Source organism: Thamnophis sirtalis, unplaced genomic scaffold (genome assembly GCF_051295495.1).
Source record: "Thamnophis sirtalis isolate CommonGarterSnake01/CBP01778 unplaced genomic scaffold, rThaSir2_p1.2 scaffold_3, whole genome shotgun sequence".
Classification (NCBI taxonomy): domain Eukaryota; kingdom Metazoa; phylum Chordata; class Lepidosauria; order Squamata; family Natricidae; genus Thamnophis; species Thamnophis sirtalis.
Genome location: NW_028261383.1, coordinates 168,360,706 through 168,373,046, shown reverse-complemented (window position 1 = coordinate 168,373,046; position 12,341 = coordinate 168,360,706). Strand labels below are relative to the sequence as shown.

The 12,341-nt window shown below is 43.0% G+C and overlaps 1 protein-coding gene across 1 annotated transcript in view; it reads left to right on the top strand.

The window, feature by feature from the left end:
* The window catches only part of PLXNA3 (plexin A3), a 94,639-nt gene that overhangs the window by 38,364 nt on the left and 43,934 nt on the right, over positions 1-12,341 (top strand). The window lies entirely within an intron of this gene.

The following is a 12,341-nucleotide window of genomic DNA, read 5'->3' as shown; positions in this document are numbered from 1 at the left end:
CAACATTCTGATTGCACCACAAACGCAGTAGTCATCCTTACCTTTCACAGAGGCACTGAGTTTTATAAATATGAGCATGATAGTGTAGAATAATCATATCCAAGGACCAGTGGTGGGTTTCAAAAAAAGTTTGGAACCTCTTCTGTAGGTGTGGCCTGCTTTCCGGGTCCACTGGTGGAACCTCTTCTAACCGGTTCGGTAGATTTGACGAACCGGTTCTACCAAATAGGTGCGAACTGGTAGGAACCCACCTCTGAAGTGAGCTCCTGTTACTTGTCCCAGGTTCTGCTAACCTAGCAGTTCGAAAGCATGTACCAAAAAAAATGTAGAAAAATATGAACCACCTTTGGTGGGAAGATCACAGTGTTCCGTGCGCCGTCGGTGTTTAGTGATGCCGGCCACATGACCACAGAGACGTCTTCAGACAGCGCTGGCTCTTCGGCTTTGAAACAGAGATGAGCACCACCCGCTAGAGTCGGGAACAACTAGCACCTATGTGCGAGGGAAACCTTTTAACTTCACTACTATTCTGCAACCAGGAGGACTGAGAACTTCCTGAAAACAGAATACAGCATCTCAGCTTTCTGCAGGGGGTAACCGATCTTCTTTTTGTGTCAACTTGCCTACGAATTACAAATTTTTAAACTTCCTTGAACATCTGTGGTGTTAACCTGTGTATATCAAGGACAGCCATCAAAGTTTGTAAGCACATCGCAGTTCATAGTAACACAGTGGTCTCGGTGTTTTTTTACGTGTAATAAGGAAATACTGACCTAGATTACAATTTTTCTGAATGCAAGAATTCATTGAAATATTTGGTACCCTCAGTAATAAAGTCCTGTATGGTTCCATAAATGAGTTACCACATCACTAGATTTAAAGAAATTGGTGTTTTTTGTTTTTTTACTGAAGTTCCCTGCTTCCCTGACCCTTGCAATGTTTAGTTTGTTTTCTTTATCTACTCATTTTCTAGTCATATATTTCCAGGATAATGTTCCTTTTGCCTAATTGGAAAAACACAATGCAGAGAGTTGTCAAATCAGTCTGCAGCTCATGCTTATCTACATAAATACCTAGCACCCTGTTAAACCTTGGTTGAACGCACCATGTGCTGAACGTAACTAAACGCAGACTGGAATTAATAACAGTCTAACTGGATCAGTGGTGGGATTCAAATAATTTACCAACCAGTTCTCTGCCCTAATGACCAGCTGGGTAGGCGGGGCTCAGTGGTCATGTGATCATGTGGGCGTGGCCGAGTCAATGTCACTCAGGTCGATGGGCACTTCGCCTTAGTTGTTACAATGGTAATAAGGGTTAACCGGAGAGGCAGTTTCTGTAAGCAGGGCAATAAAGATTAGGCTAGAAACAACACCAGAATGTTTCCTCCCTGCCTTCCTTACAGGATTAGCCCTGTAAAGTGGGGGGAAAAACAAAAGGAGATTTCTTCCAACAACCGGTTCTCTGAACTGCTTAGAAAGTTACCAACTGGTTCTCCCGAATAGGTGCGAACTGGCTGAATCCCACCATTGAACTGGATCAAAGAAGAAGCCATTTGTTTACCCCAAAAGAAACCTCTACTTTAGTTGCTTGTTAGGGTCCCGGAGCTCATACTGTGGATGAGAAAATGGGACCTTTGCCTTGCTAGCTCTTAAGGCCACACAAAGGACATTGAGGGACTCTGTGTGGCCCACTACTTGTACAAAAATACTGTGGGGGACACTAATGCCCTGTATTGTATTCTTGCTTTATGAGGATAAAACGGTTGAGTGGCTATCCAGATAGACCTCCAGTTACAATCACAGCTGGGACCAGAATTCCTGTTGCTAAGCAAGAGTTGTTAAATGAGTCACGGCCTATTTTTATGATTTTTTTTTTGCCATGGTTGATGAGCAAATCGCCGTCATTGTTAAGTTGATTTTGCAGTCATTAAGCGAATCTGGCTTCTCCTGTTGGCTTTCTGGTTGGAAGCCAGCTGGGAAGGGTTGCAAATGGCTACCCCATGACCTCAGGACACGATCCTAAATACATGCTAGTTGTCAGGCAACTTAATCTTGACTAGGTGACAGTGGGGATGCTCTGACAGTCAGAAGTGCAAGAAGAGCCGAGGTGGCGCAGTGGTTAGGGTGCAGTACTGCAGGCCACTTCAGCTGACTGTTATCTGCAGTTCAGTGGTTCTAATCTCACCGGCTCAAGGTTGACTCAGCCTTCCATCCTTCCGAGGTGGGTGAAATGAGGACCCAGACTGTGGGGGCGATATGCTGACTTTGTAAACCGCTTAGAGAGGGCTGAAAGCCCTATGAAGTGGTATATAAGTCTAACTGCTAACTGCTAACTAACCAGTTGTAAGTCACTTTTTTCAGCGCTGTTGTAACTTCACTAGATGAATGGTTGTAACGTGAGAACTACCTGTAGCCATGGCAGCTGCGTGATTTCCAGTAAAGCTGTCAAGTTGTCAGTTGCTGGAGGAAATGGCACAAAGTACCATTGTGTTGCAGAAGCATCTGGTTCAACTCTATAGGAATAAAACTTTGAACTAGACGAGGCTTGACCACCAACCCTTTTCATTCTTATGGCTACCTTGGGACAAGATCATAATGGGGCAAATTAATTGAGTTTGTTGATTTGTCGGTAGCAGTGGTTGAATAAAAACACTTCGGCATTAAGAAAATTGAAAGGGACAGAAGATTAATGGTACCGCAATAACTGTTGAATTATCCAAATGCTACGTTCTTGTCTTCTCATATCTAGAAGATATTTAGAAATGAAAATTAAATGATAGATGAAATTGACGTAGGCGTGAAGCCCTCCAGATTTTATAACACATGTAATCTCTCATGATTCCCCATCTGAAGGGCTGCATGCTGCCTGTTCTTAAGTTAAGAGACCTGTTAGTAGGAGAAACTAAAATATATAAATACTGTATATATTTAAATGGCTGTCAGGAGAGTTTACAGCCTTCCTTTCTCTCTCTCTCATCTAATATTGTCTTTGAGACCATTGGATGTGGGGGGGAAATGGAAGGGGGGGCGGTGAGGGGAGAGAGAAGTAGTTTTTACCCCTCTCACATCATGCTAGAATTATGGCCCATCCAATTAAATGGATGGGCATGAGATTTGAGGTATGCTGAAGGACATGCCTCTTTGCCCAGTGTGCGCACTGATGAATTTTATTGCCACAAAATGGTGGCGAAGGCCAATCACTTAGATGGCTTTAAAGCAGATTCAAAAAAAGCTTGTCTCTGTGCATTTACCAATGGCCATTAATCATCGTGTTTTCATGGAACTACCTATGTTCAGAGGCTGCATTGCTATTGAATAGTGGGGCCAGCACAGCACAAGGTTTTTTCTTCTCATCCCTGTGAGATTTGAGGTGCTGGAGTAGCAGAGCCTTGATCTGTTCTTTTTGCATACGATTTCAGATGCTAGAGACAAAAAATGAAAAGGACGCCTCCTTTTGACCTCCCTATGAATTCCCAGATAAGTCCCAGTGGGTAGGCCAACTTTGAATTTTAGGAGTTGTGATCTTGTACTTCCAGATACCCCCCTCCTCCTGTGGCAGAGATCCAGTAGTGGGTTCCAAAATTTTTTTAGAACCTCTTCTGTAGGTGTGGCCTGCTTTGTGGGAGTGGCTTGCAGGCCATGTGACTGGGTGGGCATGGCCAACTTGTGAAATATGGTGAAACTCAATTAACAACGCTCTTGCTTAGCAACCAAAATGTTGGCTCAGAAACTCTGGCATTTGAAGCACGCAAGTCTTAAAGCTGTCAAGTTACAAGACCCTTGTACCCCTAACCCTTTAGAAAAAAAAACCCAGGGGTGTTCAAACTTGACAGCTTTAAGACTTGTGGACTTCAACTCCCAGAATTCCTCCTCTCAATCTTCATCTTGATGATGTGCAGGCGGGCGGGGGGAGGGAGCTGGAACCGGTTCTAAACGGCACTGTATATTTGTGGAACCTCTTCCACAGAAGAGGTTAGAACTGGCAGGAACCCACCCCTGCAGAGATCTGATCTAAACAAGTACTATTAAAATTAGATTTGCTAGGAATAAAGAGCCTTGAATTGCCCTCACCCTGGTCAATTCTTCACCTTCACTAAAACTGCCCTACTGTAATCTTGATTCTTCATCAGATTCTTCATTGAGATTGCCCCCTACTGTCCAAACCAGTATTACATCTTCTTCTTTTGATTATTAATCTTTCAGATTGTAAATTCCAAAAGCCACAGGCCTAGCAACAGCTCTAAACATCGTTGAGTTTGACATGGTTCTCCTCCATGTTTGTTCCTTCTCCATGGCATGTAGCCTTCTTGCTTTTTCAGCTGCCAAACATATCTTGCTATCTACAGCCATCACAAGCACCATATCGTGTCCTGGAATTCGAGAACATAGCTACAGATAGTTTGTAACTTAGAACCAGTCATGATGGTCTCAGGCTCAGGATAACTGCTTTATGGCCCGTAAAGCATTTATGGCTGTAAAATGTTGCACTGCCCACCACCACCACATGAGTGAATCTTGAGCACTTGGAAACTGGTTCTATCAGGCATGAAAGATCAGGTCCACACATGAATGAAGGTTTAATTAAACTGATTTATTGCTAATGATGGCTATGCACAAGAATTTTTCAACTGTTAACACCTGCTTGGGGTTAGATAAGAGTCAACAGAATTCAAAGGAGGGTGGACTTAATTTGCTTGTGGCTACTTAGGGATTCTAGGCTGATCCCTCTTTTAACTCCGCCCTCAGGTTTTGCCACTCCTCCTTCTACAGGTTCACATTTAAAACTGGTTACCAAGTTCATTTTGATCATAATGGTCCCCATTTGCAGTCTTCTTTGCTGACTTCCCCAGGAACTCAGTGGGGAAGTTGTCGGAGAAGGTTGCAAGTGGAGGAGATGTTGGATGGCAGGTACCTGAATCGGGAGGCCCTCACAACAGTCACTCGAGCCCTTGTGATCTCCAGGCTGGAATACTGTAATGTGCTCTACATGGGGCTGCCCTTGAAGAGCATCCGGAGACTTCAGCTAGTCCAGAATGCGGCCGCGCGAGTGATCGTGGGCGCACCATGGTTCGCCCACATAACACCGATCCTCCGTGAGCTGCACTGGCTACCTGTCGATCTCCGGGTGCACTTCAAGGTCCTACTCACCACCTATAAAGCGCTCCATGGTAGTGGATCTGGCTATTTGAGTGATCGCCTTCTGCCAATTACCTCCCTGCGTCCCATCAGATCGCATAGAGTTGGCCTCCTCCGTATTCCATCCGCCAGTCAGTGCCGACTGGCGACTACTCGGAGGAGAGCCTTCTCTGTTGCGGCTCCGACACTATGGAACAATCTCCCCGTGGAGATTCGTACCCTCACCACCGTCCAGGCCTTCTGCACAGCCCTCAAGAACTGGCTAGCCCGTCAGGCCTGGGGATAAGTTTACTTTTGCCCCTCCCGAATGCTGAGTGAATGTTGAGTTTTACTGTTTAATTTACTTTTGTGCACATTTCTTTTTGTATTGTCCTACACTCCCTTTCCTTTTTGACTGTAAGCCGCCCTGAGTCCCCTCAGGGAAAAGGGCGGCCTATAAATGTCTAATAAATACCAAAAAAAAATACCAAAATCCATTCCCCCAGGGTCCCAAGGTATTTCCCCTTCCCTCCATGTACAGTGGTGAAATCCTCCTGTGTAATGATGGAACAGACTTCAAATCTGGCAAAACCACTATGAATTGCCAGGGTTCCGGGCCTTTCAAAATGCAGGGATTCACTAGCATTTTCCCATCCAGAGGGGCGGGAGACAATGATGTTCGCTAAAATTTTAGCAAATACCAGCATCCTGAGCATTTTAGAATCCTGGCTTTAATGAACGTCATTGTCTCTTCACCCCTCCATATGGGAAAACTAATGAATGCCAACTTTCTGAGCTTTCCAGAGGAGTGGTGTTTGCTAAGCAAGTACTGGAGCCATTGAAGGAATGGACCCCAAATCTGGTGAAAATGCTAGTGTATGCCATTGTCCTCCTAATCTTTAACTTTTAATAAATTTATATGCCGTCCAATCCCGTAGGACTCCGGGCAGCTTACAGAAACAAGTTAAAAAGGGAGTTAAAAATAAAAAGAAACAGTTTAAAAAGAAAGAATTTAAAAAAAAACACATCATACACTCCATCTGGGTGGGGCTGGATCTCATTCATGAAGTCAGCAGCCCCAGGCCTGCTGGAATAGCCAGGTTTTAATGGCTTTTCGGAAGGCCGAGAGAGTAGGAAGGGTCTGGATCTCTAGGGGTAGGTCGTTCCACAGGGTTGGAGCACCTACAGAGAAGGCCCTCCTCCGAGGAGCCCCCAGCTGGCATTGTCCGGTCGACGGCACCTGGAGAAGGCCCAGCCTGTGAGTTCTTATCGGCCGTTGGGAGGTATGTGGCAGGAGGCAGTCTCTTAGATATCCAGGTCCTAGGCTATGTAGGGCTTTAAAGGTAATGACCAGCACCTTGAAGTGTGTGCGGAGACCAATGGGAAGCCAGTGCAGCTCGCGGAGAGTAGGTGTAATATGGGTGTATGTAGGTACACCCGATATCGCTCGCGCGGCTGCGTTCTGGACCAACTGTAGTCTCCGAACACTTTTCAGGGGCAGCCCCATGTAATCACTTTTCCCATTGGGGCAGAGAGATAGCCCTGAACTCCAGGGTGTGGTGGGAGGCCTGGGCCCTCTCTCTACCCCACCATGCCTAAGAGGCCCAGGGCTTTTTCCCAGCACTCTGCGCAACAACCCATATAGTTGCTCAACTCAACACAGCCAATTTGCTGCGGCTAGCTAGCTGCAGAACAACTCACCACGACCTCCTCGCCATGGAACAACTCGCTGCAGAACAAGAGTTACACTAATATCGAGCAAATAGTCAATTCGGATCATTAAAGAAAGGATGCCAAAGGAGGGACAAAATAAAACGTGAATGACAAAAATTAAAATAATTTTCAATAATTAAATTGAATTGTCCTACAGCTTGTTGTCCCATGCTGAGTTATCCTGTGGCAAATTGGCCATTATGAGTTAGTTGCGACAAGTCACCCCATTCTGAATTGGGAGAGCCAGGATTATGGTTATTAAGTGACCGCTTCAATTAATGACTGAGATTCCAGGCCCAATTGTGGCCGTAAGTGGAGGACTACCTGGACTTCTATATTTACCCATATTGACCAGTTAACTGTTGAGGCTTCCTCCTTGGACTTCATATTATTGCTTTTGCCCGAATGAAGCAGATTGGATTATACTTGACCCAACAATATTCTTTCAAGTTCTAAGACCACTAATTAATTAGACTAAGGACTCTACTGTTGAAGGTTCCACTTCTCAAATAGCCACCCCACTTAGCCGATAGACCAGTGGTCCCCAACATTTTGGGCACCAGGGACTGGTTCCATTAAGTTTTTCCACGGATCGGAGGGGGCATAGTTTCCCATGCTGCCTGCATTCCACGGATGAGACTTCACTTGTTTATGCAGCCCGTTTTCTGGCATGCTGGGAACTGGTGCTGGTCCGTGGACCTGGGTTGAGGACCCCTGTGATCAGTGGTGGGTTTCAAAAATTTTTAGAACCTCTTCTGTAGGTGTAGCCAGCTTTGTGGGAGTGGCTTGCCAGCTATGTAACCGGGTGGGAGTGGTTTGCCGGCCATGTGACCGGGTGGACATGGCCAACTTGTAAAATGTGGTGAAACTCACTTAACAACGCTCTTGCTTAGCAACCAAAATGTTGGCTCAGAGACTCTGGCATTTGAAGCACGCAAGTCTTAAAGCTGTCAAGTTACAACACCCTTGCACCCCTAATTCTTTAGAAAAAAAACCCTAGGGGTGTTCAAACTTGACAGCTTTAAGACTTGTGGACTTCAACTCCCAGAATTCCTCCTCTCGCTCTTCATCTTGATGATGTGCAGGCGGGCGGGGGGAGGGAGCTGGAACCGGTTCTAAATGGCACTGTAGATTTGTGGAACCTCTTCTATGGAAGAGGTTAGAACTGGCAGGAACCCACCCCTGCCTGTGATAGACTAAGAGCTTCACTGCTCCACTGACATGGACTAAGAGAAGACAAGATGCTGCAGCTCAGCGGTTAGTCTGGTTGTCTATCTTATAATTTTGGGTAAAGCCTGAGCATTTCTGATAGACATCTAATTGAGGAAAGTTAGTCTAAGTTTAGCTGGAAAACTCTTGCTTGTGGTCTCCTCTGGGGTGGTATTCCTATTTTGGAACTTCCTTCCCAGGGAAATATGGCTGAGCCTATAATCTCTACATTTAGAAGAAAGCTTAAGAGATGTTTCACCCAAGTGTTTTCAGGGAATCAACTGCCCTGCTATCAGATTGTTCCAAATCAATTTCTGAGTAACATATATTTTACTTATTAATTTTTTATTTTATCTTATGACATAAATAAAATAAAATGCTGTTGATTTTATTGTTTTATTGCAAAGTTTTTTTTGGCTGTTGTTTTTATTGTAAATTGAAGGAGCCGAGGTGGCGCAGTGGTTAGTGTGCAGTACTGCAGGCCACTTCAGCTGACTGCTATCTGCAGTTCGGCGGTTCAAATCTCACCGGCTCAAGGTTGACTCAGCTTTCCATCCTCCCGAGGTGGGTGAAATGAGGACCCAGACTGTGGGGGCGATATGCTGACTCTGTAAACCGCTTAGAGAGGGCTGAAAGCCCCCTATGAAGCGGTATATAAGTCTAACTGCTATTGCTATCTGCATACAAATAAAAATTACTATTAATACAACTGTTGCAGCTGCTGTGCTAGTAACAGCAACAATGAATATAATACCAGTAATAATAGAAGAGCTATAGAAGATAGAATAGAAGATGAATTTACCACCAGTCAATTGTAAAATGCAGGTTTACTCAGAACATTTTACATTCTGCAACCATACCTCTACCACCATCTGCCTATCCTGGTGCTTGAGGAAGACTCAGTAGGGGGATAAGAATCCCAAATTCAATCTGAACATGGCTGATTGTGCAACAAGCCTCTATAATAGAAGAATTATTGTATTTTTGGCAGACTGGACTGAACACATTTTCTACTGGTGATTTATTTCTGTGATTTGATGGAGGTGGTCTTAGGGTTGAGCCATGCTTGGCGGATTGATTTTGGGCTTCGTGAGTTCTGTTAGGAATATTGAAGCCAAATTCTGACCAGGCAGGTAGTAATCCTGGACCAGCCATTTGATGTAGTTCAGTGGTGGGTTTCAAAAATTGTTCGAACCTACTCTGTGGGTGTGGCCTCCTTTGTGGGAGTGGCTTGCCACCCATGTGACCGGATGGGAGTGGCTTGCTGCCCATGTGACCGGATATGAAGATGCCGACGACATTTCTCAGAACCACCTTACATTACCTCACACACAGCACTGGCCTGCATAAGAATATGATGTAAACTTCTTTTTTAAAAGGCATCTTTGGTTTGCATTAAAACAACTTCAACACACGCAATGTTCTGATTGCACCACAAACGCAGTAGTCATCCTTACCTTTCACAGAGGCACTGAGTTTTATAAATAGGAGCATGATAGTGTAGAATAATCATATCCAAGGACAGTGGTGGGTTTCAAAAAAATTTGGAACCTCTTCTGTAGGTGTGGCCTGCTTTCCGGGTCCACTGGTGGAACCTCTTCTAACCCGTTCGGTAGATTTGACGAACCGGTTCTACCGAATAGGTGCGAACTGGTAGGAACCCACCTCTGATGTAGTTGTTCATAGGTGTCCTTAGCAGCTGATTAGAGCTGGCCAGTTACTTCGTAAAACCACAGAACTTTGAGGCGAACGAGAAGCAACAAGGCTACCAACTAGAACAGAAAGCAGCAAAAAATAAAAATGGTTCTAGGTCTGAGGAAATGCAGATGGGAGCTCCGTTGACAGTGATGGCAGCAAAGAAAAATGATTTTTCTGCCGCCATTGCTTTTATGCAGAGCCATCCAGGGAGCAATTTTCAAGAGTGGGAAATCTGCTGCATGTAGGTCTCTTGGGTGATTTTAATGAACCAGTGGATTTTTTTCCTGCCAAGCATTTTCCCAATAAAACAATCATTTTCATCTGCGCTGACTTAGATGCCATTTTGGATACTGTACAAATACCAAACGTTGGGCTTTTAGATTTTAACCTTTAGCAAAAAATGTGATGACGTATCTTAATACTGGATCGTTTGCAGAATAGTTTTGAATGCAACTGTGGAAGAGAATGGTTTTCTCCCGTCCCTTTTGATTATTCTCCCATTGAGTTGCTTCTTGAGGTTTGGCATTTTCACTGGGAGACTTCTGTTTCTGCTAATTTCAGTATTTGGCAAATAACTACCTCACTTCTGCACATTTTATTATTATGAGGTTAGCCTCTCATTTTTCTGTGGGCTTTTACGCACTTCTTCACAGTGACTCATACTTTTCTGCTGTAACTGCTGATAAAGCATCTTCCATCTGAGGAATGGCAATCAAGCCAAGAGAGCTCACATGTCATGCATTTGAAGTTACATTTTTGATCTCCTTGATGCTTTACAGTAAAGGCAACATGGACTGATTTGCTCCTGGTTGGGAATCTGGCTTATTTCTGGAAGGCAGCATATTATTGTTGCTGTTGTTGTTATTTTGTATACGGTACATGGTTAAGAAAATGTGAAGTGGTTGGATCTGAAGATTTATCAGTAAATAGCACGAGAGCTTGCTGTGTGTGTGTGTGCGTGTACACTGAAATATGTCAAAAACGTTTATCAATATTCTAACATTCTGAATGGGGGAAGAAGGCTGAAAAGATTTCTGAGTAACATATATTTTATATTATTAATATATTTTATTTATTATTATTTGTTATTTTATCTTATGACATAAATAAAATAAAATGCTGTTGATTTTATTGTTTTATTTCAAAGTTTTTTTGGCTGTTGTTTTTATTGCAAATTGCATTTTATTACTGGGGGAAAATATCTGCACACAAATAAATATTACTATCAATGCAACTGTTGCAGCTCCTCTACTAGTAACAGCAACAATAAATATAATACCAGTAATAATAGAAGAGTTATAGAAGATAGAATAGAAGATGAATTTACCACCAGTCAATTGTAAAATGCAGGTTTACTCAGAACATTTTACATTCTGCAACCATACCTCTTACCACCATCTGCCTATCCTGGTGCTTGAGGAAGACTCAGTAGGGGGATAAGAATCCCAAATTCAGTCTGAACAGATAGTGCCTGAATATGATTTTGTAAACTTCTCCTTAATTGCAACAGGAAGATAAATGTCTTTTTTTTCTTTCCTTCTCTCAATAGCTCTCTTCAACCATTATATTATAGTAATTGTGCCACTCCTTCTTTTTTTGCAGCGTGAAATTCTTGTACCACAATGTAGCTTGGCTCACTTGTTTAAGCTGCTCGCCCAATAAGCAATTTATTGTGGTTCACTTGTTCTTGACATATGGAACAGTGAACACTGTAAAACGAATCCTGTAGTATCTAAATCGCTAGGAATGTGGTACTTTATTTTGCTTTACTTAATGATTCTGTAGTCTGGGATAATGTGTTTCGACATTTTGAGGATGGTACTTGGAAACCAAATCTTTTTCTTCCATTCCCATCTCTTTAAGTGCTTAGTGAATATTTCTGCACATTTATTTATTAATTGGCATTAGAATGCTGATGGGATGTCGGATTCTGTTTGCCTTAAATAAAGATTGAAAGCTTTCCTTTTGCACTAGATAGACATACATATTAGAGATTTGTTGCTGGCACTTGTTCCGTTTACTTTTAACATGCATTAATAATGTGAAAGAGGATAGATTTGACTCTGAAGGGGTTCAGATGTTTTGGAGGCAATGCAACATAATTTCAAATGACCAGGCATAAACAAAGCGAGAGAGGTACATCAATAAAAAGTCAAAATCGGTTGATCAAGAAGCAAAATGCTCGACAGGACTTTGTATTAATATACATGCAAAATACTGAGAAGTAGACATTTCTTTTATATATCTGGAACCCTGATCAGCAGTGGTTTTATATGATAAGTGGTTTTGAAAGAAGCCTTTCCCCATCCAGGCCCAGGAAACAATGTGTTTTTATCCTCAATATTCATTTAAAGATCCCTGTGTTGGCTGCATTATTGATCTCCAATTAGGGGAAGAAGATAGCAGAAGTTTAATATAGATCATATTCAGCAAAATATCAATTGTATATGGCGCACAGTCAAAAATGCAGAGGATATTGGAGAATGTTGGGAAATGATTAGAATAGTAATGAATAATTATGAATCATGTACTGTGGAGCAACGACGTCTTTTTACTCTGGACTGTCCAGATGTAACACCGATAGAATATATATATATATACAGT